Source organism: Trichechus manatus, unplaced genomic scaffold, assembly GCF_000243295.1.
Source record: "Trichechus manatus latirostris isolate Lorelei unplaced genomic scaffold, TriManLat1.0 scaffold00042, whole genome shotgun sequence".
NCBI lineage: Eukaryota > Metazoa > Chordata > Mammalia > Sirenia > Trichechidae > Trichechus > Trichechus manatus.
This window is the reverse complement of record NW_004443978.1, coordinates 16,110,829-16,135,018: the sequence shown is the minus strand read 5'-3', so window position 1 is coordinate 16,135,018 and position 24,190 is coordinate 16,110,829. Positions and strand designations below refer to the sequence as shown.

Here is a 24,190-nt window from a genome sequence, read left to right as displayed (position 1 = left end):
ATCGTGTGTGTGTGTGTGTGTGTGTGTGTGTGTGTGTGTGTGTGTGTATGTATGTATTATACGGAGCCCTGGTGGTACAGTAGTTAAGAACTCGGCTGCTAACCAAAAGGTGGACAGTTCAAATCCACTAGCTGCTCCTTGGAAACCCTATGGCAGTCCTATAGGGTTGTTATGAGTTGGAACTGATTGAATCAAAAATTCAGTTTTTTTGGTACATTACAAAAGTGGTATCCTCTGCTTTTTGAAAGTTTGCTTTATGCCACTTTGCTTTTACAAAAGACCTACTAATGTTTTCGCTAACCAAAAGAAATCCGAAGAGGGGTTTCGCTTTTACAAAAAAAGGCGAAATTCAGAAATAGCATTCAGCAGTTTTGTTTTGCAGGGAGCTGTTAAAGAGGCAGCACACACCCTTAGCAGCAAGAGTGATGTCGCCAAGCTCCTTCCCTGGAAACTACACTCAGCATCTCAGCATCAAGTCGTCACAGCTTTGAACTCTGTCTGTGAAACTATGCTGTACATACATTATTCATTATTTCTGCTTTATATAGACTATTTACCATATCATTCCCACTTTTACTATACGTTAGTGTTATTTTTATGGAGCGCTGGTGGTAGTGCAGTGGTTAACAGCTCGGATGCTACCCAAAAGGTCAGGAGTTCAAATTCACCAGCCACTCCTTGGAAACTCTATGGGGCAGTTCTACTCTGTCCTATACGGTCGCTATGAGTCAGAATCGACTTGATGGCAATGGGTTTGGGGTTTTGTTTTGTTTTTTTTCTTTTTTGTTTAGTGTTATTTTAGGTTTTGGGGAGGTCATTTTTTGGGTCTGGAAATGCTCAGAAATGTTTTCGTATAAATTAATGGTAACTGATTCTTTGCTTTATGCCATTTCGGCTTATAAAAGGTATCACAGGAACATTCTACTTTCAGATAGTGGGGGAAACTTGTGTGTCTATATGTATACATATATATATGTATGCATACATATATATATTCTATTGGTTCTGTTTCTCTGGAGAACCCTGAATGATACACTATAAACTTTGTTTTTTCCTTAAATTTATTGTTTATTGCCAGTCTCTCCTAACTAGAACATAAGCTCCATGAGGGCAGGGACTTTTGTCTGTTTTGTTCACTGACGTATCCAAGCACCTAGAACAGTGCCGTACAGTACACAATCAGCATTCATCAAACCTTTGTCAAATGAAGAATCAATCAGCCTTCTCAAAGGTGCAAAAAGGAGTCATGGAGAGGGGTCTGCTCATCTCTAAAGGGGAAGCAGCTGTTATGGATTGAATTGTGTCCGCCACAAATATGTGGTGTAAATCCTAACCTCTATGCCTATAGTTATAATCCCATTTGGGAATGGGTTGTCTTTGTTATGTTAATAAGACAGGATTAGTATAGGGTGTGTCTTAAGTTAATCTCTTTTGAGATATAAAAGGGATTAAACCCAAACTAGTAAGCAGAGATGCGGAAAGAGAAATGCCAAGCCACATGAAGATTGCCAAGGAGCAAAAGCTCAGAAGAGACAAGGACCTTCCTCCAGAGCCAACAGACAGAAAGCTTTCCCCTAGAGTCAGTGCTCTGAATTCTGACTTCTAACCTCCTAAACTCTGAGAAATAAAAATGTTGAAGTGTGGTAATGTGTAGAAGCTGTGAGTCAGAATCAACTCAATGGCGATGGGTTTGGTTTGCTTTTTAATAGTAAAAGCCTGGATTGCCTTGAAGAGACTGTTGGTAGAAGTATGGATGTCAAAGGTAATTCTGGTGAGGGCTCAGAAGGAAGTAAGGAGAGCTACAGAGAGTATCATCTTAGAGAATACCTATGGCACCAGCAACAGAATGCTGCTAGAAATGTGGACGTTAAATGCGCTCCAGGTGAGGCTTTAAAAGAAAGTGATGAACATGTGATTGGACAATGGAGGAAGGGCGATGCTTTTTATGCAGTGGCAAAGAACTTGTCTGAATTATTTTCAAATGTTGAGTGGAAGGCAGAACCTGGGAGTGATGAACTTGGATATCTGGCTGAGGAGATTACCAAGCAAGATCTTAAACAGGCCGCGTGGTTTCTCCTTGCTGTTTATAGTAAAATGCAAGAGGAAAGAGATGGACTGTGCAAAATGAAAACAAAACTTAAAGATTTGGAAAATTCTGTTGTACAAACTAAGGACATATATGAACTAGAATGTTCACCAAGGAAATCAAAAAAAAGAACCATCCCTGGAGCATCTGGGAGATCAGTTCAGCAGAACTGTTGGAAACAGCACAGGAAGCAGAGATGCCTCAGTTTCAAAGGGTGTGGCCACGGCCTTTGAAGCGTTCAAGGGTAGAGCTAGGACTTTTGAGGTTTCAGAGATAGAAAATGCAGAACAGAATTTCAAGTTCTCATGGACTTTAGACTTTCTGGAGTCATGGAGGATGGATGAACCCCTGAAACTATTGCTGCAAGATCATCTTTAAACATTAATCCAAAAATATCCCCTGAAGTCATCTTAAAACTGAACAACAGTTGAGCTTAACTAATAAAAAAAGTCGGCCTTGAGCATTATGCTCTTTTAAGAAATATCCCTATGGAATAAAATTGACAACAGCTCGAAAGATTAGATAGGAACCTTGGGGGACAGTGAGTGTATGTTAATGACAGAGCAACTCAGAAAAGGAGGGTGAGAATGGTTGAAAAAGCCAAAGAATGTAATCAATGTCACTAAACTGTACACGTAGAAACTGTTAAATTAGTATATGTTTTTCTGTGTATCTACTCAACAACAAAATAAATAAAAGGAGAATAAAAAGTTAACACAGAATAACCATATGGCTAAGCAATTCTACTCGTAGGTATACACCCAAGAGAACTGAAAACACATAGCCACACAAAAACTTGTATACAGATGTTCATAGCAGCATTACTCATAATATCTAAAAGGTGGAAACAACCCAAATGTCCACCCGTGGATGAATGGATAAACAAAACGTGGTATATCCACATAATGGAATGTTATTCCGCAATAAAAAGGAATGAAGTACAGATACGTACTACAGCATGGATGAATCTTCAAAACATTATGCTAGGTGAAAGAAGCCATGCACAAAAGGTCACATATTGTATCATTCCATTTACAAGAAATGTCCAAAATACACAAATCCGTAGAAAGAGAAAGTAGATTAGTGGTTGCCAGCAACTGGGGAGTGAATGGGAAATGACTCTAATGGACACAAGGTTTCTTTTTGGGTGATGAAAATGTTCTGAAAATAGTTGATGACGGCACAAGCATTGAAGAGTACATATCAAACGGGTGACTCTTGTGGTATATGAGTTATAGCTCAACTTAATGAAAGAAAACAATGATCTATCCACACATGGATGTGGTGTACACAAATTATCCTTTTTAGTTATACATTCATTACACACACACTATGATATTAAGTAGGGTAAGAATATGCTACAAAAAAAATTAGAAGGAAACAGATCAAAACGTTAGGTTGGTAGAACTACTGGTTGGTGGTCTCCTTTCAAATATTTCTGCATTTTCCAGTTATTACTTAAAAAGCATGCACTACTTTTTGTAAGGGGTGGGAGAGGCTGAATTTAAAGCAAACAAAAAGGGATATAATTAAACTCCCACGTGTATAAATAAAAAGTCCTTAGCTTAGTATTCAAGGATCTAAGTCAAATGGTCCCCAAAACACCTTTTCTTTACCCTCCCGTAGAGATGTGAATCAAGCTGAACTCTCTGCTTCCTGAAATTATGATGCCCTCCAATTCCAGTGATCCTCCAGCTCCTGTTCCCCACCCTCCTTTCCAGTTGCTCCTTCTCCATCTTACAGTCCTATCCTCCTCCTCTGCCTGAGCACTAAATGTTAATGTTCCTCCGGACTCTAACCAGGATTCTATTGCACAACAGGGCTTCCTTGCCCCCAACCGACCACCCAGGAGTAACGCGCACACCCTCGCGTCTCTGCCAGCCTGGGGGCCGGCGACACCCCCAACCCACGACTGCAACGTGGGTGAAGAGCCGCAAGGCTACACACACACAGTCCTTCCCCCGTTTCCGGAGAGGAGAAGTCACCAGCCCTGACGCAAGGGTGGGAAACGGGCCGCCGCGGGCCCCACGCGCGAACAAGACTTGGGGACCAGGGACATCCCGGGCCCGTTTCCCCAACTCCGCCCCGAGCAGGGGGCGTCCTGCGCGCCGCCCCTTCTGGCCCCGGATAGGATGTCCTGGCAGCTGTACCGGCCCGGACGGACGGAGCTGCCAAGAGGCGGCAAAGGCGCGGACAGCGTGAGAAACAGGGACACTCACCCGCTTCAGCCCGGATCCCTCACAGCACCGGAAGTAGTCACCCGTCGGTTGCCAGGGTGAGGAAGCGAAGAGAGGGACGTCACGTTTTCCCATTGGTCACGCGCGTGATCACGTGGCCGGAAGCGGGTGCTCAAGTGCTGTTCTAACTCCGCCCTGTGCCTCAGGGCCGCTCACCTGGCCGCTGAGGTGCAGCACAGGCTTCACGTGTTCCCCGCGTCCTCAGCTGCGCAGGCGCCATTGCTTTCTCTTCCCGACCTGCTCCTCCAGGAGCCCACAGGATGTGACTTTATCTGATGGACGTGATTGGCCGACTGATACTGTGGAATGAAATGAATGAAAGTTGTTTAGCTGCAGTGGAGTCGGCTCCCAGCTCATGGCTACCCCATGCACAAGGGGGTAAAACGCTGCCTGTTCCTGCGCCGTCCTTGTGGATTGAGGTGTCAGTTGAGAGCTTAATTTCATTTAATCTTTGCAGCCTCTCTATAGACTACAGAAAACTAGGGTTCTGCCGGAATTGTGTATGGGAGGTTGGAGTCAGCCTTGCAGTGGGGAGAATGAAATTGTAGGTGGCCTTTCTTTTACCATCTAGGATCTAGGACTGTTAAGTTGTTTGGTGCTGCAGAGTTGGTTCTGACTCATAGTTATCTGTAAAAATAGAATTTTAGATTTGAAAAGGAATATATATTAAAATAAGCGTTTGACTAAAAAAACTTATGTCTAAGTCAAGAAAGAAGCCGTGGTGGTGAAGTGTTTAAGATCTCAGGCTGCTAACCGAAAGGTCGGCAGTTCAAATCCACCTGCTGCTCCTTGGAAACCCTATGGGGCATTCCTACTCATCATATAGGGTCGTCTACTCGACAGCACATAACAACAATAAGTCAAGAAAAGATAAACATCAGTAGCGTAGAAGTGAAGAGCAAGTGTTCTGGAACCAAGAAAATCTGGGTTTATATTTCACCCTTGAACAGCTGACTTAACCTTTCAGAAACTATCTCTTGTCAAATATACCAGAGGGCAGTTCATCAGCTCTTGTACTGAAGGCTTCATGCCACAGCCCTGCCAGTAAAAGCCCAAAGAAACCCAGCAGTGGCTGGGAGGATATCCTCACAGTTCAGGACAACTTCAGTATCTCCCAGTTGGCCAACCTTATCCTCCATGATCAGTCATCTCCCATCTCCCCACTCCTATAACTAGCTTGGATTCCTAGGTTTTATTATGTAGATTGGGGCTTTTTTTTTTCTTTGTTATTTTCTACCACTGACTGTTGATTACATAGTAATAGTAACCATTTATTACATAGCAATAATAACTGAAGCAAATTTTGTTACCTGGAAGTGGAATGCTGCCATAACAAACATAAAGCATTGGCTCTGGGACTAGGTGGACCATCAAGGCAAGGAATGGAGCCTAAAGGAGAATGTTAGCAAAAGTCTAAAAGGCCTTACGGAGGCTGTCAGTGAAGGCTTAAAGGACACTGAGAAAAATGTTACTGGAAGCTGGAAAAATGGGGATCCTGTTAGACAGTGCCAGAAAGTTTGGCTCCAGACTTTAGGGAGCAGACAGAATCCCTCCCCACTGTGCCCTTTCTGAATCCCTGACCCACAGGATCCATGAGCATAATTAAATGGTTGCTCCTTTACACCGTTAACTTTGGAGTGGTTTTTTACACAGCAGTATTAGCTGAAACAGGCAGGAATAAAAGAAAAATGTTAAGGTTTTTTAAATGCATAGATATGCTCCCTCCCATTTCTTTGACAAGGAGTCCTGCTGGTGCAATGGGTAAGAGCCGGGAGGTTCAAACCCACGCAGCAGCTCCAAGGGAGAAAGACCTGGAGAGCTGCTTCCATTAAGCCCTGGAAACCCTATGGGGGCAGTTCTACTCTGTCACATTGGGTCGCTATGAGTTGGAATCAACTCGATGGCACCATTTCTTGGACAATGTTGTTACCTACTGGTTCCCAGAATTTAGCAGGCTTGTAACAATCACCTCCCTCTGCTGCTCTGCATGTCTTTATCTCGGGTACCCCACCTAGACACTACCTTTGCCATCCTCTAGTGCCTTAATGCTGTTCAAGTAAAGTAACAAAAGTCCATCTAACCTGCCTTTGGACCCAATTTTTCAAATTTCTAAACTGAGTTGGGTGCAGTAGCTCTCAGATCCTCTTAAGTATTGAGAATGAACCGTTATCTAATCAATTCACCCAAAATGTTAAATATGAAAGAAAGTTCTCTACTTCCAGAAAAATCCGGTGAGCTTTCTCCCTGTTCCCCATCTCTAAATCCCAAACAGCAAGCAGCTGAGGAACTGCTTGTCTTATCTCAAATGATAATTTCTGCTGTGTCTTGGACCTAGGTAAGCCCCCTCTGCCTTGGTTCTCCAGGAACCTCCCCCATTTGCTATTCTTGAAAACACTATTACTTTAACAGATATGTCAGAAACATTGTATAAAGGTAGTAAAATGTATTCATTTTCAATTACTGTGTTACAAATTACCACACATTTAGCTGCTTAACACAAATTTCCTATCTCACAGTTTCTGTGAGTCAGGTATCCAGGCACAGGTTAGCCGAATCCTCTGCTGAAGTCTCACAAGGTTGCAATTAAGGTATCTGTCAGAGCTGCAATCTCATTTGATGCTCAGGGTCCTCTTCCAGGCTCATTCAGGTTGTTGGCTGAATTCAGTTCCTTGCAGCTACAGATCTCATAGAAGCTTTCATCTTCTTCAGGATCAGCAGGAGCAGGCCACTCTGACTTTTCCACCTTCTAAAGGACTTGCCTGATTAGGTCAGGCCCCCCAGGATAACCTCCCTTTTAATTAACCCAAAGTCAAATGTTTAAGAACCTAGTTATGAGAGTGATATCCCATCATATCCACAGATTCCACCTACACTCAAGGAGAGAGGATTATGCAGGGCATGTGCATCAGGGGGTGGAAATCCTAGGGGCCTGAAGGCCGTCTTAGAATTTTTCCTACCACACAGACAAATGAGAGTTTCAATGACAGATGAACTGCAACAACCTTACAGACAAACCTGTGGCCCACAGCTGTTTGTTTGCCTGCCCAGCAATAAAGCCCCCTTGTTTTGGTAATAGCACCCCACTTAGCTTCACTTCCAGGAATTGCCCCTTTCCCATTATATCTTGTGTTAGTGGGACTGTCAATAAAGATGCTACATCCTTGCCTGACAAGTGGTGGACAAATGACCCTACTAAGCCAAAGATGCTCTTTGCCTGGAATTTGAACCTTGGCAGGAATAACTCAAAGGGTGAAAGCAGTGGGTATTCATTTATCCAGCCAATGCTACCAGATTCCCAGCTGCTGCCTGGGTGCTTGTCTTCTTTCAAAGCCTGGTTCTTTAGCTTTTCTTTCAGTTAACTATAATGTACTCCCTGTCCTTCAAACAGATTCCTTTTCCCTTGCTTAATTCTTGAAAACTCTGAACAAGACAAACCAGAGATTTTTGTTATTGTTACTGGTTGCTGTCAAGATGGCACCAACTCATGGCAACCCTGTGTACAATAGAATGAACCATTGACCAGTCCTGTGCCATCTTCACGATATTTGGTATGTTCGAGTCCATTGTTGCAGCCACTGTGAATTTTGAGAGTCTTCCAACCTAGGGGGCCTGTCATGTATTGAATTGTGTCCCCCCAAAATATCTGACAATTGGCTAGGTCACGATTCCCAGTACTGTATGATTGTCTACCATTTTATCATCTGATGTGATTTCCCTATGTGTTGTAAATGCTATCACTATAATGTAATAAGATGGATTACTGGCAGTTATATTGATGAGGTCTACAAGATTAGGTAGTGTCTTAAGCCAATCTCTTTTGAGGTATGAAAGAGAGAGTGAGCAGAGACACGTGGGAACCTCATACCACGGAGAAAGCAGTGCTGGGAGCAGAGTGCGTCCTTTGGACCTGAGGTTCCTGCACTGAGATGCTCCCAGACCAAGGGAAGATTGATGCATCACAAGGACCTTCCTCCAGAGCTGAAAGAGAGAGAAAGCCTTCCCCTGGAGCTGATGCCCTGAATCTGGGTTTCTAGCCTACTGGACTGTGAGAGAATAAACTTCTCTTTGTTAAAGCCATCAACTTGTGGTATTTCTGTTATAACAGCACTAGATGACTAAGACAGAGCCCATCTTCCAGTACTATATCAGAAATATTCTGTTGTGATCCATAGGGTTTTCACTGGCTAATTTCTAAAAGTAGATTGCCTGGCCTTTCTTCCTAGTCTGTCTTAGTCTGGAAGCTCTGCCAAAACCTTGTTCACCATGGGTGACCCTGCTGGTATCTGAACTACTGGTGGCATAGCTTCTAGCGTCACAGCAACATACAAGCTACCACAGTACGACAAACTGACAGGTAGATGGTGGAAACCAGAGATTACTTGATGACAATTTCAAGTCCTGATGACAACAAGGACATCCTCTGACCCCTGACAAAGACTAAAAAGGCTACTGTTAAAGGCAGCCTAGTCTCCATTTCTATTTTCACCCTTACTGTCTGTCTGTCTGCCTTTCTGCTAAGTATATGGCCACCTATGTAGTCTTCCCTCATTCACAGGAAAATATAAATGTGTTCCCTGATCAGTCAACTGTACCAGTTTGTGGTTTAATCTAGCACATTTTTCCTCAGTTGCCTAACTTCACTTTTTTTTTTAATTAATAATAGTGCCTCCCTCTCTCATAAGGTTGTTGTGAAGATTAAATGAGACTTACTGAACTAGAACCAATGTCAGCTTCTCACCAGCTTTCCCAGACCACTCTATTTTAATACGGAAACGCATCCCCCTTCTAGCCCTCTCTTTCTTGCTTTATCTTTGTCCGTACACATAGCCCCATCTAAAACCAAACCAAAAAAACAAGCACTTAACCACTACAGAGTGATGCAGTGGTTAAGTGGTCAGCTGCTAACCAAAAGGTTGGCAGTTCGAATCCACCATCTGCTCTTGGAAATCCTATGGGGCAGTTCTACTCTGCCCTATAGGCTTGCTATGAGTCAGAATCCACTCAGTGTCAAGGGGTTTTGGTTTGGTAACCACTACAGGCCTCTAGCCCCATCTAACCCTCTGTAATTATTTCTGATTTATTTCAGTTATTGACTATCTCTACTGCAATGTCAGCTCCATTAAGACAGGGATTCAAAAACTTTTTTTTAAATTGAAGTGTAACATAAATACAAAAAAGTACAACTTGATGAATCTTCACAAAGTGAGTACACCATGAAACCACCATTCAAATCAAGTGAGAGGAGTCACAAGCCCTCCCCAGGGTAATTCTGACTTCTAACCTCATACGTCAGCAAGATAATCATTTTGTCTGTTGTTTTTGTTGTTGTTTTCCCCCAAGTATCACTATGTTTTAAGAAGTCCTGTTGGTGCAGTGGTTAAGCACTCGGCTACTAACTAAAAGGACAGCAGTTCGAACCCACCAAGCCGCTGTGCTGGAGAAAGATGTGGCAGTTGGCTTTCATAAAGATTACAGCCTTGGAAATCCTATTGGGCAGTTCTACCCTGTCTTATATGGTCACTAGGAGTCAGAATCAACTCGATGGCAACAAGTTTGGTGTTTTTTGATTATCATAATGTTTTATTGATAGATACAAGCATATAAAATCAGGGCATGAACAAGACTGGATAAATTAATTTCAATACTGTAATAAAACCAAAACCAAACCTGTTGCCATTGAGTCAATTCCAACTCATAGTGACACTATAGGACAAGGTAGAACTACTCGGTAGGGTTTCCAAGGAGCAGCTGGTAGATTTGAACTGCTGACTCTTTGGTTAGACGGACCAATTAAAATTCTCACCATTTGTTTCACACCCACAAAAACCACTTCAAACAAACAATCTCTTAAAACTAAACAGTTTCGTGCAAGTAAACCATGTGTCTTTTAAAATGTACACTTGAACAGGCTCACAAATATTAAAACCTAGCACATAAAGCCCATCACCAGAGGTAGAATACAGGCAATACAGTATTTTGTGTTTGTTGTTGTTGCTGTTAGGTGCTGTCGAGCCTTTTACAACTCATAGTGACCCTCTGTACAACAGAATGAAACACTGCCCAGTCCTATACCATCCTCACAATCTTTATTATGGTTGAGCCCATTCTTGCAGCCACTGTGTCAATCCATCTCATTGAGGGCCCTCCTCTTTTTCGCTGACCCTCTACTTTACCAAGCATAATGTCCTTCTTCAGGGACTGATCCCTCCTGATAACATGTCCAAAGTATGTGAGATGTAATCTCTTCATCTTTGCTTCTAAGGAGCTTTCTGGCTGTACTTTTTCCAAGACAGATTTGTTCGTTCTTTTGGCAGTCTGTGGTATACTCAATATTCTTCGCCAACACCACAATTCAAGGGCATCAATTCTTCTTCAGTCTTCCTTATTCATTATCCAGCTTTCGAATGTACATGAGGCAACTGAAAACATTATGGCTTGGGTAGGTGCACCTTCGTCTTCAAGGTGACATCTTTGCTTTTGACACTTTAAAGAGGTCTTTTGCACCAGATTTGCCCAATGCAACACATCGTTTGATTTCTTGACTGCTACTTCCACGATTGTTGATTGTAGATCCAAGTAAAATGAAATCCTTGAGAAGTTCAGTCTTTTCTCCGTTTATCATAATGTCACTTATTGGTACAGTTGTGAGGATTTTTGTTTTCTTTAAGTTGAGGTGTAATCCATACTGAAGGCTATGGTCTTTGATCTTTATAAGTAAGTGTTTCAAGTCCCCTCCACTTTCAGCAAGCAAGGTTGCATCATCTGCATAACGCAGGTTGTTAATGAGTATTCCTCCAATCCTGATGCCCCATTCTTCTTCATATAGTCCAGCTTCTCAGATTATTTGCTCAGCATACAGATTAAGTAAGTATGGTGAAAAGATACAACCCTGACGCACACCTTTCCTGACTTTAAACCACGCAGTATCCCCTTGTTCTGTTTGAACAACTGCCTCTTGATCTATGTACAGGTTCCTCATGAGCATAATTAAGTGATCTAGAATTCTCACTCTTCACAATGTTATCCATAATTTGTTATGGTCCACACAGCCTAATGCCTTTGTGTACTCAATAAAACACAGGTAAATATCTTTCTGGTATTGTCTGCTTTCAGCCAGGATCCATCTGACATCAGCAACGATATCCCTGGTTCCACATCCTCTACTGAATCTGGCTTGAATTTCTGGCAGTTCCTTATTGATATACTGCTGTAGCCACTTTTGAATGATCTTCAGCAAAAGTTTACTTGTGTGTGGTATTAATGATATTGTTGGATAATTTCCGCATTCGGTTAGATCTCCTTTCTTGGGAATAGGCATAAATATAGATTTCTTCCAGTCAGTTGGCCAGGTAGCCATCTTCCAAATTTCTTGGCATAGACAAGTGAGCACTTCCAGAGCTGCATCCATTTGTTGAAACGTCTCAATTGGTATTCTGTCAATTCCTGGAGCCTTGTTTTTTGCCAATGCCTTCAGTGCAACTTGGACTTCTTCCTTCAGTACCATGGGTTCCTGATCATATGCTACCTCCTGAAATGCCTGAATACCAACCAACTCTTTTTGATATAGTGACTCTGTGTATTCCTTCCATCTTCTCTTGATGCTTCCTGCATCATTTAATATTTTCCATGTAGAGTCCTTCAATACTGCAACGGGAGGCTTGGGTGTTTTCTTCAGTTCTTTCAGCTTGAGAAATGCCAAGTGTGTTCTTCCCTTTTGGTTTTCTGTCTCCTGGGCTTTGCACATGTCATTTTACTACTTTAGGTTGTCTTCCAGAGCCGCCCTTTGAAATCTGTTCAGCTTTTTTACTTCATCTTTTCTTCCTTTTACTTTAGCTACTCAATGTTCAAGAGCAAGTTTCAGAGTCTCTTATGACATCTATTTTTGTCCTTTCTTTTTCTCATGTCTTTTTAATGACCTCTTGCTTTCTTAATGTATGATATCCTTGATGTCATCCCACAACTCGACTGGTCGTTAGTGTTCACCGCATCAAATCTGTTCTTGAGATGGTCTCTAAATTCAAGTGGGATATACTCAAGGTTGTACTTTGGCTCTCATGGACTTGTTCTAATTTTCTTCAGTTTAAACTTTAACTTGCATATGAGCAATTGATGGTCTGTTCTGCAGTTGGCCCCTGGCCTTGTTCTGACTGATGATATTGAGCTTTTCCATCGTCTCTTTCCACAGATATAGTCGATTTGATTCCTGTGTATTCCGTCTGGTGAGGTCCACTTGTATAGTCACCGTTTATGTTGTTGAAAAAAGGCATTTGCAAGGAAGCAGTCATTGGTCTTGCAAACTTCTATCATGCGATCTCTGGAATCATTTCTATCACCAAGGCCATATTTTCCAACTACCTACCCTTCTTCTTTGTTTCCATCTTTTGCATTCCAATCGCCAGTAATTATCAATGCATCCTGATTGCATGTTCAATCAATTTCAGACTGCAGAAGTTGATAAAGTTCTTCAGTTTCTTCATCTTTGTCCTTAGTGGTTGGTGCGCGATTAAATTTGAATAATAGTTGTATTAATGGTCTTCCTTGTAGGCATATGGATATTATCCTATCACTGACAACACTGTACTTCAGGATAGATCTTGAAACGTTCTTTTTTGAAGATGAATGCAATGCCATTCCTCTTCAAGTTTTCATTACCAGCATAGCAGACCATATGATAGTCCAATTCAAAATGGCCAATACCAGTCTATTTCATCTCACTAATGCCTAGTATATCAATCTTTATGCATTCCATTTCATTTTTGATGGTTGCCAATTTTCCTAGATTCATATTTCTTACATTCCACGTTCCAATTATTAATGGATGTTTGCAGCTGTTTCTTTCCATTTTGAGTCGTGCCACATCAGTAAATGAAGGTACCAAAAGCTTGACTCCATCCATGTCATTAAGGTCAACTCTACTTTGAGGATGCAACTCTTCCCCAGTCGTCTTTTGAGTGACTTCTAACCTGAGGGGCTCATCTTCTGGCATTATATCAGACAATGTCCCACTGCTATTCATAAAGTTTTCACTGGCTAATTCTTTTCAGAAGTGGACTGCTGGGTCCTTCTTCCTAGTCCGTCTTAGTCTGGAAGCTCAGCTGAAACCTGTCTGCCTTGGAGGACCCTGCTAGTATTTTAATACTAGTGGCATAGCTTCTAGCATCACAATAACACACAAGCCCCCACAGTACGACAAACAGATTTTGTGTTTACCTAAGTGGAATTTTATATTTGAACTCTTTTGTGTCCATAAACATTATGCTTTGAAATTCATCCATATTATATGTTCATCTCATAGCTACATATTATTTATAGTGTGTCAACTTAACCATTCCACTGTTTATAGGCATTTATGTGCTTTGAAGTTTGGAGCTATTAGAAATAGTGCTGTTATGACCATTCCAGGACGTCTTTTACTATACCTAGGTACACATTCTGTTCGGTATATAGTTAGGAGTAGATTGCTGATTTATGGGATTTGCTTATGTTCTGCCTCAATGGATAATGCCAAAACATTTTCCAAAGTGGTTGTTATGAACTGAATTGTGTCTCCCAAAATATGTGTTGTAAATCTTAATCCTTATACTTGTGTATGTAAACCCATTTGGGAATTGAGTTTTCTTTGTTATGTCAATGAGGCTATATCAGCGTAGGGTAGATCTTAAGCTAATCACCTTTGGGATATAAAACAAGCAGTTTAGGCACAGAGAAGCAAGCAAAAATGGGAGAAGATAAATGCCAAGCCACATGGAGATCACCAAGGAACCAAGGAACAGACGCTAAAAAGAGATGGGGACATTCCCTAGAGCTGACAGAGAGAAAAAGCATTTCCTTATAGCTGGCAGTCTGAATTCAAACTTGTAGACTTCTAAACTGAGAGAAAATTAATTTGTTTGTTAAAACCACCCACTTGTGGTATTTCTGTTAGAGCAGCACTAGATAACTAAGACAGTGCTTATATTGATATCCACTCTCATCAGCAAAGTGTGAGGGCTCCAGTTGCTCCACATACTTGCCAATACTTAGCCTTGTCCATCTTTTTAATTTTAGCCATTCTGTTTGGCATGAATGATTTCATTTTGAGGCTTTAATTTATGTTTACCTAATGATTAATGAAGTTGGACAACTTTTCATATGTATTGGCCATTTGGAAATCTTTCTTGGGAGGTACCTGTTCAAGATTCCACCAATGTTTCTATTGGGTTAATGTTTAAAAACCATTAGTAACATACAATTTTGGTTTTCTGTTCTTAATTTAACTTTATTTGTTTGTTTTGAGGTGGTGTAATTTTCATATGGCACAAAATTCAAAGACACAAAGCTTGGTGTTAAGGCTTTCTCCCACTCCTGTTCTTCAGCCACCCAGCTTTCCCCTTTCCCAGCCCAGAGGCAGTAAATGTAATTGGATATGAAACTTTAATAACCCCTTGACGCAACTCAACTTATGGTAAAGAGGTTTAGCAACCTGAAAAAGTTAAAGGCCAGATGTGTATTTAAGAAATTGTTATATACTAATTAGTAACTCTTCTCTTGGAGACAAACTACCATGCTCAGAAAGGATTCTATGGTTTCATGTGACGAAGACCACCCTGGCTAAGTAAAGTAAAAAATAAATTTATTAAAAGGATAAGGTGGCTCACAGAATCAAAGGGAAAACTCTCAGGAAAGATAGGAACCAGAAAAGTTCTAGCTATCTCTCAAGTACTAATGGACAAGCTATTTGACTAATGGACAAGCTATTCCACCGTGGGGTGAATCAACTTCATCTGTTTTTGGTTCTTGTGTCTCCCTGTTTAAGATGAAAATTCCAGGGGAAAAAAAACTGTGGCATAAATTGGATCATGTGCTCACACTGGGTCCAAGAGAGGGCAAGGCACTTGAACTAATTATCCCACTAAAATGGCTTAAAATGGGGAAGAGAAGTTGAGGAACTGTTTCCCAAAGAAAGGGGACATGGATGCCACATTTCAAAAACAACAGATGTCCATTTTCCAGGATAGTTTGGGTGTAACCTTGTCTGAAATAAGACCAGTCAGGATTCTCTGTCTCCCTGTATTTTCTTAATATCTGCCTATACTACGTTGTCATGAGAATTCAATGCAGTTTCAGCAAACTTTAAACAGATCATTTGTTTGGAATTATTAGCCCTTATTGTTTTATGTGGTTTAGAACAAATAGCATTTCTCAATCCTTTATAACCTTTACCTGGGAAGAGTGTGCCTGATAGTATTTGGAAGAAAAGTGAGATTATTTAGCTTCTATTTCAGTGTTTCTCTTAAGTGTGAGGATGACATTGAAAGGAAATAATTTGTAAATTATATATTAAGTTGTAATTTTTTCTTTTTATAAAAAGTAAGTAATACACAAGTTTTCAAAGATGTGTACTAAAAGTAGATAGGATAGTATGATGGCATTGTATGTTCCAATCACCAATTAGTCTGTAGTATATCTGGGTTTATCCTGGCTGCTCACATTTTGTAGCAGATGCCTCTGGTGCCCAAATCACATCCTGGTGGCCTCTAATTTCAGCTCTGACAGACAGCTCCAACTCAACTTGCACAATCAGCTTCTAAGTTCTTCTGCCTCATGGCCAAGCGTCATCTTCAATGCTGCAGTTCAGCCTTAATGCCCAAGCACACACAGGCTGGAAGTGCATGGAAGTTAACACTCCCTAGGGGCAACTCTCAGTCAAAGGGGGATAAATGCCCCAGCCTTTTGTCCTTAGGCCAGTCTGAGAGTCATCCTGTAAACTTCTCAAAGTCCCTACAGTAACTGAGGCCAGTTACCTACAGAAGCAATCTCGATGACGCATTCTTCCTTTGGTTTCCCCCCCACTTCTGGTCCACTCTTCATAGTCCCTTATTTCTGCTTCCTGGGACCACCTCCCAAACAAACTTCTGGCATCCAAGTTCCTGTCTCAGGGTCTGTATTCAGGGACACCCAAACTAAGACTGACATCCTTCATCTGATCATACCTTTGGGTTACCGTCAAAGTCTTATGTTCATTTATACAAAGTTTATTTTGCAGTCAGGACTCAAGATGGTTTTCAAGATTGTGGCCAATGTTACTAATTGCTGTACAGGAGTTAGGAGCAGCATTTGCTGTACAGGAGTTAGGAACAGCATTATTCTGTTTGCTTTATTACAAAAATTAAGAGTAGCATTCTTTTCCCACATTCTCATTAGCCAAAAGGAAGGAAGAAGGGAAGAAAGAAAAGAAGGAAGGGAGGGAGGGGAGAGGGAGGAAATAAAGGAAGGAAAGAAAATGGATGATCTTTCTAACAGTTTTCATTACAGAATTTAAGTGTACATTAGGAGCTGAACATAAATAACTTCATCCACTCAATCTGAATTCCAGGGTTTACTTCCAAATCCCAGACTAGAGCTGCTCTCACCCACTGGTACTCTTAGGATGTACTAGCAAGTGAATTGGCTATTGGCACCTTGAGACCTAGGAACACACTCAGGCCCCCAGGGAAGCTGGGCCTGAGGTCAGAGGACAGCACCATTGTAGCCGAAGTCTCTAATGGGAAACAGCTGTCGCCTGCCATCAGCTTGCTCACTGACAGTTTTCAGCCTGGCTCCTTCTGGATGCATCCAGCTGTATAAATATGCTTTTATCCACAAGCTGACTGTGGGAGCAGCCAACTGATCTGTCTTCTTTTCTATTAGGAGAACTGCCTGCCTTAAATCCCAAGCTTAACTCATTAGAATAACAATTAAACAAAGGTGGATTTTCTTTCCCCTTCTTTTCCTTTTCCTTTTAATTTTTAGCTTCTATTTTCTTTGCTATCAGGATGCATGTGTTGGTACTAGTTGATGGTTAATCTATTGAGAATTTGGTGGCACAGTGGTTAAAGTGCTCAGCTGCTAACCAAAAGGTTGGTGATTAGAAACCACCATCCGCTCCGTGGGAGAAAGATGTGGCATTCTGCTTTTGTAAAGATTACAGCCTTGGAAACCCTGTGGGGCAGTTCTGCTCTGTCCTTGGAATTTGACTCAACGGCAATGGGTTTTGTTTTCGTTTTGTTTGTTTGTTTCTTTGTTTGAAATGACAATACTTCAAAGAGAGATGGAGAGGCAGTATGGTGAGATCAGGATGCTGAGTTCTAGAAGTAATCCCATGTCGTTAGGAATAGCACGTCACCTCTTTGGGCCTCATTTTCCTTTATCTGTAAAATTAAGGGATTTGACTAGCTGATCTCTAAAGAAAATTCCCATTACTAACATTTTAAATAACTTTTCATCTTCATGGTTTTTTAAATATATATTCTTTCATTCAACAAATATTTTCTGAGCATTATGTAAAAAGCAGTCTGATCAGCACTTAATAATATTAGCGCCCAAGGATAACTTAAAGAGCTCAAGCAGTAGTAGACATCTATATTCCTTTTTCTCTTCAGCATCCCTTCCCTTTTTTCCCTGGTAACTACAGTCCCTTAGACTATGGGAACTGCCTCCCCACCCCCATGTGACTCTGCTAGGTCTTGCAGTCACAGTGTCCTGGCAACCTAGCCCAGCCGTGAGCAGGTGATCCAGGACTAGTACTCACTCTACCACCCTCTGGCTCTGAGTCTGGGTTCATGACTCATGCCAGGCCAATCCAAGTTCTGTGGAATCTTATAAATGAATTTTTGGAGACAGGATTCTCTTTTATACATGGAGTTACTAAATTAGAAATAATGTCATCCCTTTCCCCTGTTGCATGGAGGAAGTCCACCTGAAGTTGGAAAGACTGAGGTCAACACATTAAAAGACGTAGAGCCAGAGATGAAGAGACATTTCAAATGGCCTTGTTTGAAGTGCCATTCTTCCCAGTTATATTGGCCAATCAATCAATCAATCAATCTCCCTCCCTCTCTTTCTCTTTCCTTAAACTAGTTTGAGTTGGTTTTCTGTCACTTCCAAACAAAAGAGTCAGAAGTAATTATTTTATTCACCTCCCGTTCACCCTGTTGCTGACAGAAGGAAATCCTCTCTCTGGGGATGGCCAAACACATGACCGTCAACACTGGACAGATGAGATTGGCACCGGTCACATATACTCACAGGCCAGTGGGTTAGAATACTGTATACCATGTAGGGGCACACAGGGGTTGCACTTAGGAGCAGAGTAAACTAAACAAGCAGGCCCTATGGGAGGCAAGTTTTGTAGAAACAAGAGAATGAGGTGACCCCTGGTTCCTGTGAGAGGATGTGATTGGCTTGTCTGAATAACTTCATGGACTTCCAGAGAGGTGAAACATTTAGGTTGAAGATGAGTTGGAGTACAGCTGGTCTGCTTCATAGGGGAACTAGCCAGGCGGGGAAATTTTCCCACTGAATGGGGGCATATGGAGCAAGAGCAGAGGAACTCGCAGTTAGGCCATTAGGGCCCTGTAAGGTGCAAAGATGTCAAGGCAGCACATGATATACATAATATACTGCTACATAGTCCAAATAATTTTTAAATACAAGTTAACTGATTCTCACAGTTTGGGGGTTTTGTCCAAGGTTACATGGCTAGTGAGTAGCAGAGATGGGACCCAATCAAAGATCTCTTGACTTGCAAGCCAGTTCCTTTATTTTTATGTTTCTTCCAACTTTGTATGATGAAAATGTAAAAATATACAAAAAGTTGGGAAAAAAAGCAAGTGCCAAATACCTACCGCCTAGATTCTACCATTTACACTTAATTATCATATTTGGTAAAGAGAAGGTCAGTGAAAATGAGGGAAGCCTTCAATGAGATGGATTAATATAACAGACACAACAATGAACTCAAACATACCAACTACCATGAAGATGGCATAGTACTGGACAAGGTTTTGTTCTGTTATCCATAAGGTCTCCATGAGTCAGTGCCAACTTGAAAGCAACTAACAACATACTTGCTTTGTCACATATCTGTCCACCTAGCTGGAGTCCTGGTGGCACAGTGGTTAAGAGGTCAACTGCTAACTGAAAGGTTGGCGGTTCGAATCTACCATCTGCTCCTTGGAAACTCTATTCCTCTGTCCAGCCATAAACCTACGTATTTTTTAAAATGAGTTTCAAAATACATTGCAACCAATTCTTTTTCTTCTGTGCCCTCATTGGTGTGGTGGTGTGTTGGATGGAGCTTGGATGAGCAAACTGGGTGGTCCACATGAGTTTACAAGGGCCCCTCATGGTACAGGATGGAGCCAGAAATGGGAAAGGAAGGGGGTTGAGCTGTGAGCTAGGAGGCTTCATCAATGAGAACAGTGGGACTAGGGGAGACCCAAAATAAATAATAAAAACACAAGTGGATGAGATCATTTTTGTTAGCGATAGTGTTATAAAGAAAATAAAGCAAAATGATTCATAAAGCATCTGTGTATGTCAGGGAAAATGATATGAGATCATGCCAAGGAAGTCCTCATAGACGAGGTAACATTCAGGTAAGACCTAAATGAAGAAAGGAGCCAGCCATTCCAAGATCTGGAGGAATAAGATCCAGGCAGAAGGAACAGCAAGTGCAAAGGCCCCAGGGTGTTTTGGCAACAGAAAGAAACTTGGCAAAGTATCCTCCTCCTCCTCAACCTCATCATCATCAACATCCTCATTATGATTGGAAGTACACATGGTATATTTAATCATCAGTCATTACAGTTTCTTGGTAAGGTGAATCCTTATGTCTTGCTTGTATCTATGTTGGCCATGTGTTATCTTAGTAATCCTGCCAGTCAGTCCTTTAGACAAAGATAAACACCTCTAAGGGCAGTTTTGACACACACAGAAGCCCCATTAGCCTCCAGAAGCAAGCTCGTCCTACACAGGAACATCTGGGCTCTCACAGATTTTGCTGGTCCAAAGAACAGGCTCAAATTACATCCCATAGTAATTACAAATTACAATCCATAGTTTCTTATTGCTGCTCTTTTACCATCGTAATTGGCAGGTCCTTGGTCAAAAATTGTTAGTTTATCTTGCGTAAATGGATTAAATATGTGTTTTAGCATTGAAACGATCCAAAACCAACACATTGCATTGCTTTCAAGTGCCTTTTTGACCTGCCCTCAACGGAAACCAGGTTAAGTTAAAGCCTTGTAAGTGAAATGTCTTAATCTTCTGAAGGACTTTTCTGCTCTCAGTGGTTCCAGGATCGTGAAGCTATGGGTCTCTTCAGTTTCTGAATTTTATTTCAAGTAAGTTTTGCTTTAATTGTTGAGATATTTGTTCAGAAATAAGCCAGAGAACACATGCTTCAAGTTTCATTTTTGTGGTCTTTTAACCATGCCAAGAATAATGTCAAAAATATCAATATGAAACCACATTAATACCATAACTGATCAGGAGGGCATTTGGATATAGTACGTGGTCAACTCAACTTTTCTAGTCCAGTTCTACAAGCATAGTAGAGTCCAAAATATCTCCAGAGACAATCAAATGGAATTTTTTAAATGCAGGAATTATATATACCATGGTAATTTAAAGCCAGATTTACCACTGGAAAAATTTATTTCCTGGGAGCAAAGCCATATTTATTAAAGACAAATGTATCTCAAGTACAGGGGTGTCTCTCTTTCAGAATTCTCAAAACGTGAATTGTAGTACATACAAATCCTGGTACGCTGTCACTTTTTAACAATATTTCTATAACTGGAAAGCTGAAAGAAATTGTGGTGGACACTGTTGGGCTCCACCTAGGTCCTCTCAGACCCCTTTTACCATCTCTGTGCCCCTCCTTTAGCTTCTGTGTTTTTTTTCTTTTAACAGCCAACACCTGTAACTCTCTTCTGAGGCCATCTATTGAGCTACTGGAGCCACTTTGCCCAAAACCAAAAACAAAACAAAACAAACCTATTGCCGCTGAGTTGATTCTGACTCATAGTGACTCTATAGACAAAGTAGAATGTCCCCATAGGGTTTCCAAGGCTGTACATCTTTAGAGAAGCAGACTACCACATATTTCTCTAGCGGAGTGGCTGGTAAGTTTGAACCACCAACCTTTCAGTTAGCAGCCAAGTGCTTAACCACTGCGTCACCAGGGCTCCTTATCCACTTCGCCCAGAGAGCTGGAATTGCCCAGGAACTCACATACCCCTAGAGGGGCTTTTAGCCACTAACTGATTAGTACTGAAACATAAAAGCCCAGCTCCCTTCCCTCGAGAAGGTACAAACTCTGATGTGTAATTTGCATTCCAGAGCCTTCCTCTGGGATCAGGCAGAGGCTGGGCCTCAATCTAAAATCACTCTCTTGCTAGGCTTCTTCCTCTTCCCTGCCCTGCTTCCCCTACGCCTTTATCCATTTCTCCCAGAGCCCTTCCTTTAAAAACTGTTGTTTCATTTGTTAGTTGCCATCAAGTTGGCTCCGACATGTGCTGACCCCATGTACAACAGAACAAAATGTTGCCCAGTCCTGTGCCATCTTCATGACCATCGGTATGCTCGAGCCCACTGTTGTGGCCACTGTCTATTTTCAGTGCCTTCCAACCTAGGGGGCTCATCTTCCAGCACTGTATCGGACAATGTTCTACTTGATCCATAGGGTTTTCATTGGCTAATTTCCAGAAGTAGATACTAGGTCTGTCTTCCTAGTCTGTCTTAGTCTAGAAGCTCCATTGAAACCTGTCTACCACAGGTGATCCTGCTGGTATTTGAAATACACATGATATAGCTCCCAGTATCATAGCAACACATAAGCCACCAAACTGACAGATAGTATAACAAACTATCAGACAGGTGGTGGCTTAACAAATTGCTTATACACAAACCCTCGTCTCAGGGCTTGCTCCAGAAGAACCCCACGTAAGACCTGAAATGAAGTCTGGTCCACTCGCTTGACAGATGATTGAACCAGTGCTTCAATCAACAAATGTTTGTTGCACACCTATTATGTGCTGGGCCCTGGTTAGGCACAGAGAAGTGAAAATCTCTAGGAAAGTGGAAATGACAGAGACCTCTGACCCAGGGCCCTTTCTAACTTCTGTCAAGGCCAGTTAGAGTCCAGGCGAGGATGTCAGCAATGACAAATGCACAAATCCCCTCATGCATTTCAGTATTCATCCGTACATTATTAACCAACTGACATGGAAGATGGGAGAGAGGGAAATCTAATAAAGATAGATCAGAAAGTTACCTAAACCAGGTGAACCAACCTGGTATAGCCAGGAGAAAAATATTTGTAAATTTACCTGACTCCAATAGCATTCACTAAGAAACTCCTAAACTCTATTACTATTATTTTCTTCTACTTTCTATCACTTATTTCTAAGGTTTGCAAATATAATTTGTAGGAAGTGGTCTTATTTGCCCCAACAGATCCTAAACCCTCATGTGGGAAGTTGCCTGTGAAAGCACCTGTATTCCCACTCTACTTTTTAATCACCCACCTATGCTTCAATCCAATAAATGTTTACCAGGGTCAGTCATTAACTTGGCCTGTTTTCTAATCAGGCATGTTATTTTTTATTTTTATTTTTGCATAGCTCCTGGGTCCTCAGCACTTTGAATTGCCAATGAGAGACAAGATAAATAGAGATGGTCTGGGCTGGTCTTCTTTTTTGCTAGAACTCATTTATTAAAAAAAAACACTTTTGCAATCCAGATACTGTGTGGCAAAATAATTACCCCTCCCCCCGAAAGATGTCTATGTCTTAATCCTTGGACCTATGAATATGTTATTTTACGTGAAAAAGAGGAATTAAGGTTGGAGGTGGAATTACAGTTGCTAATCAGCTGACCTTAACATAGGGAGATTGACCTGGATTATCCAAGCAGGCACGATGTAATCACAAGGTCCTTTGTGTGGAAGAGGGAAGCAGAAGTGTCAGTTGTCAGTGTAGTTCAATGTGAGAAAGACTTGAATGGCCATTGTCAGCTTTGAAGATGGAAGGGAGCCATGAGCCAGGGCTCTAGGTGCTGGAAAAGGCAAGAAAACAGTTTCTCCCTGGAGCCTCCAGAAAGGCATGCAACCCAGCGAGACCCATTTTGGACTTCTGAACTACAAAACTGTAAAATAATAAATTTACATTATTTTAAGCCACTACATTTGTGGTAATTCGTTAAAGTAGCCATAGAAAATAAATATACCATCTGCTTTCCAGGTTCATGGCTGCTTCTGAAGAAACTACAAATCCTTCTCATATGTCAAAGGTATAATTAGTTTGTTATTCACTCAGTTTTGACTCCCCTGACCTCTATTTAAAATGTCCTGCCACTCTTTTTTGCTGCCAAGCGTGTCTTGTGTGTTTTGCATGACCCTCTGTTTACTACACTCTCCTGCAGAATGTTTCAAGCGCCATCACCTTCTTCTGGCCTCAGGACAAAACTAACACCAACAAGAGTGAACACTTTCAAGCTCAGAACTGTTAGTTCCCCTTGCAGCTTACTCTTTGGGATGCCCAGCTTCCTTTTCTGCTTTGACTTCCTTTTTTATATTCTCTTTCATTTGAGACTTTGTAGATGTGATGTTCAGTGATGATAGCAATAAAAAATTAAATCCAGATGGGTTTATGACAGCTGGAGAAAATTTTTTAACTCCTCTGGGCAAAATACATGAAGATCAAAGGTGTAGAGTGATGACATCAGTATCACTGAGGCCCCAAATAACTCCACATGCATTTATTCACACATCATTCATTCATTTATTCATTCAGTTGAACATTAACAAATATTTACTGAGTGCCGGCCATATGCCAAGAACTGCTCTAGGAGCTAGAATCCATCACGACAAAGACCACTGTCCTTTTGGAACTTATATTCTGTTGTGGGGAGGTAAGCAATAAACTGGTTGGTAAATAATATAATATGTTGGAGATAGTAAGCGCAATGAACAGAAAAGAGCAACATACGCAAGATGGAGCAGGGATGCTGCAATTCAAATAGGGTGGAAAGGTAAGCCTCACTTTAAAAACTGACATTGAAA

At 41.4% G+C, this 24,190-nt stretch overlaps 1 protein-coding gene across 8 annotated transcripts in view; it reads right to left on the bottom strand.

Annotated features, from left to right (window-relative positions):
* The window catches only part of TASP1 (taspase 1), a 383,025-nt gene extending 378,677 nt beyond the window's left edge, over positions 1-4,348 (bottom strand). For 6 of the 8 annotated variants that reach the window (XR_002824104.1, XM_023731431.1, XM_023731432.1 and 3 more), the window contains exon 1: positions 4,306-4,340. The gene's annotated coding sequence lies outside the window, so the exon portion shown is untranslated. Of the gene's footprint in view, positions 1-4,305 lie in introns of all 8 variants that reach the window. The other 2 variants (XM_023731437.1, XM_004376460.1) reach the window with 1 other exon arrangement.
* Positions 4,349-24,190: the final 19,842 nt, after the last annotated feature.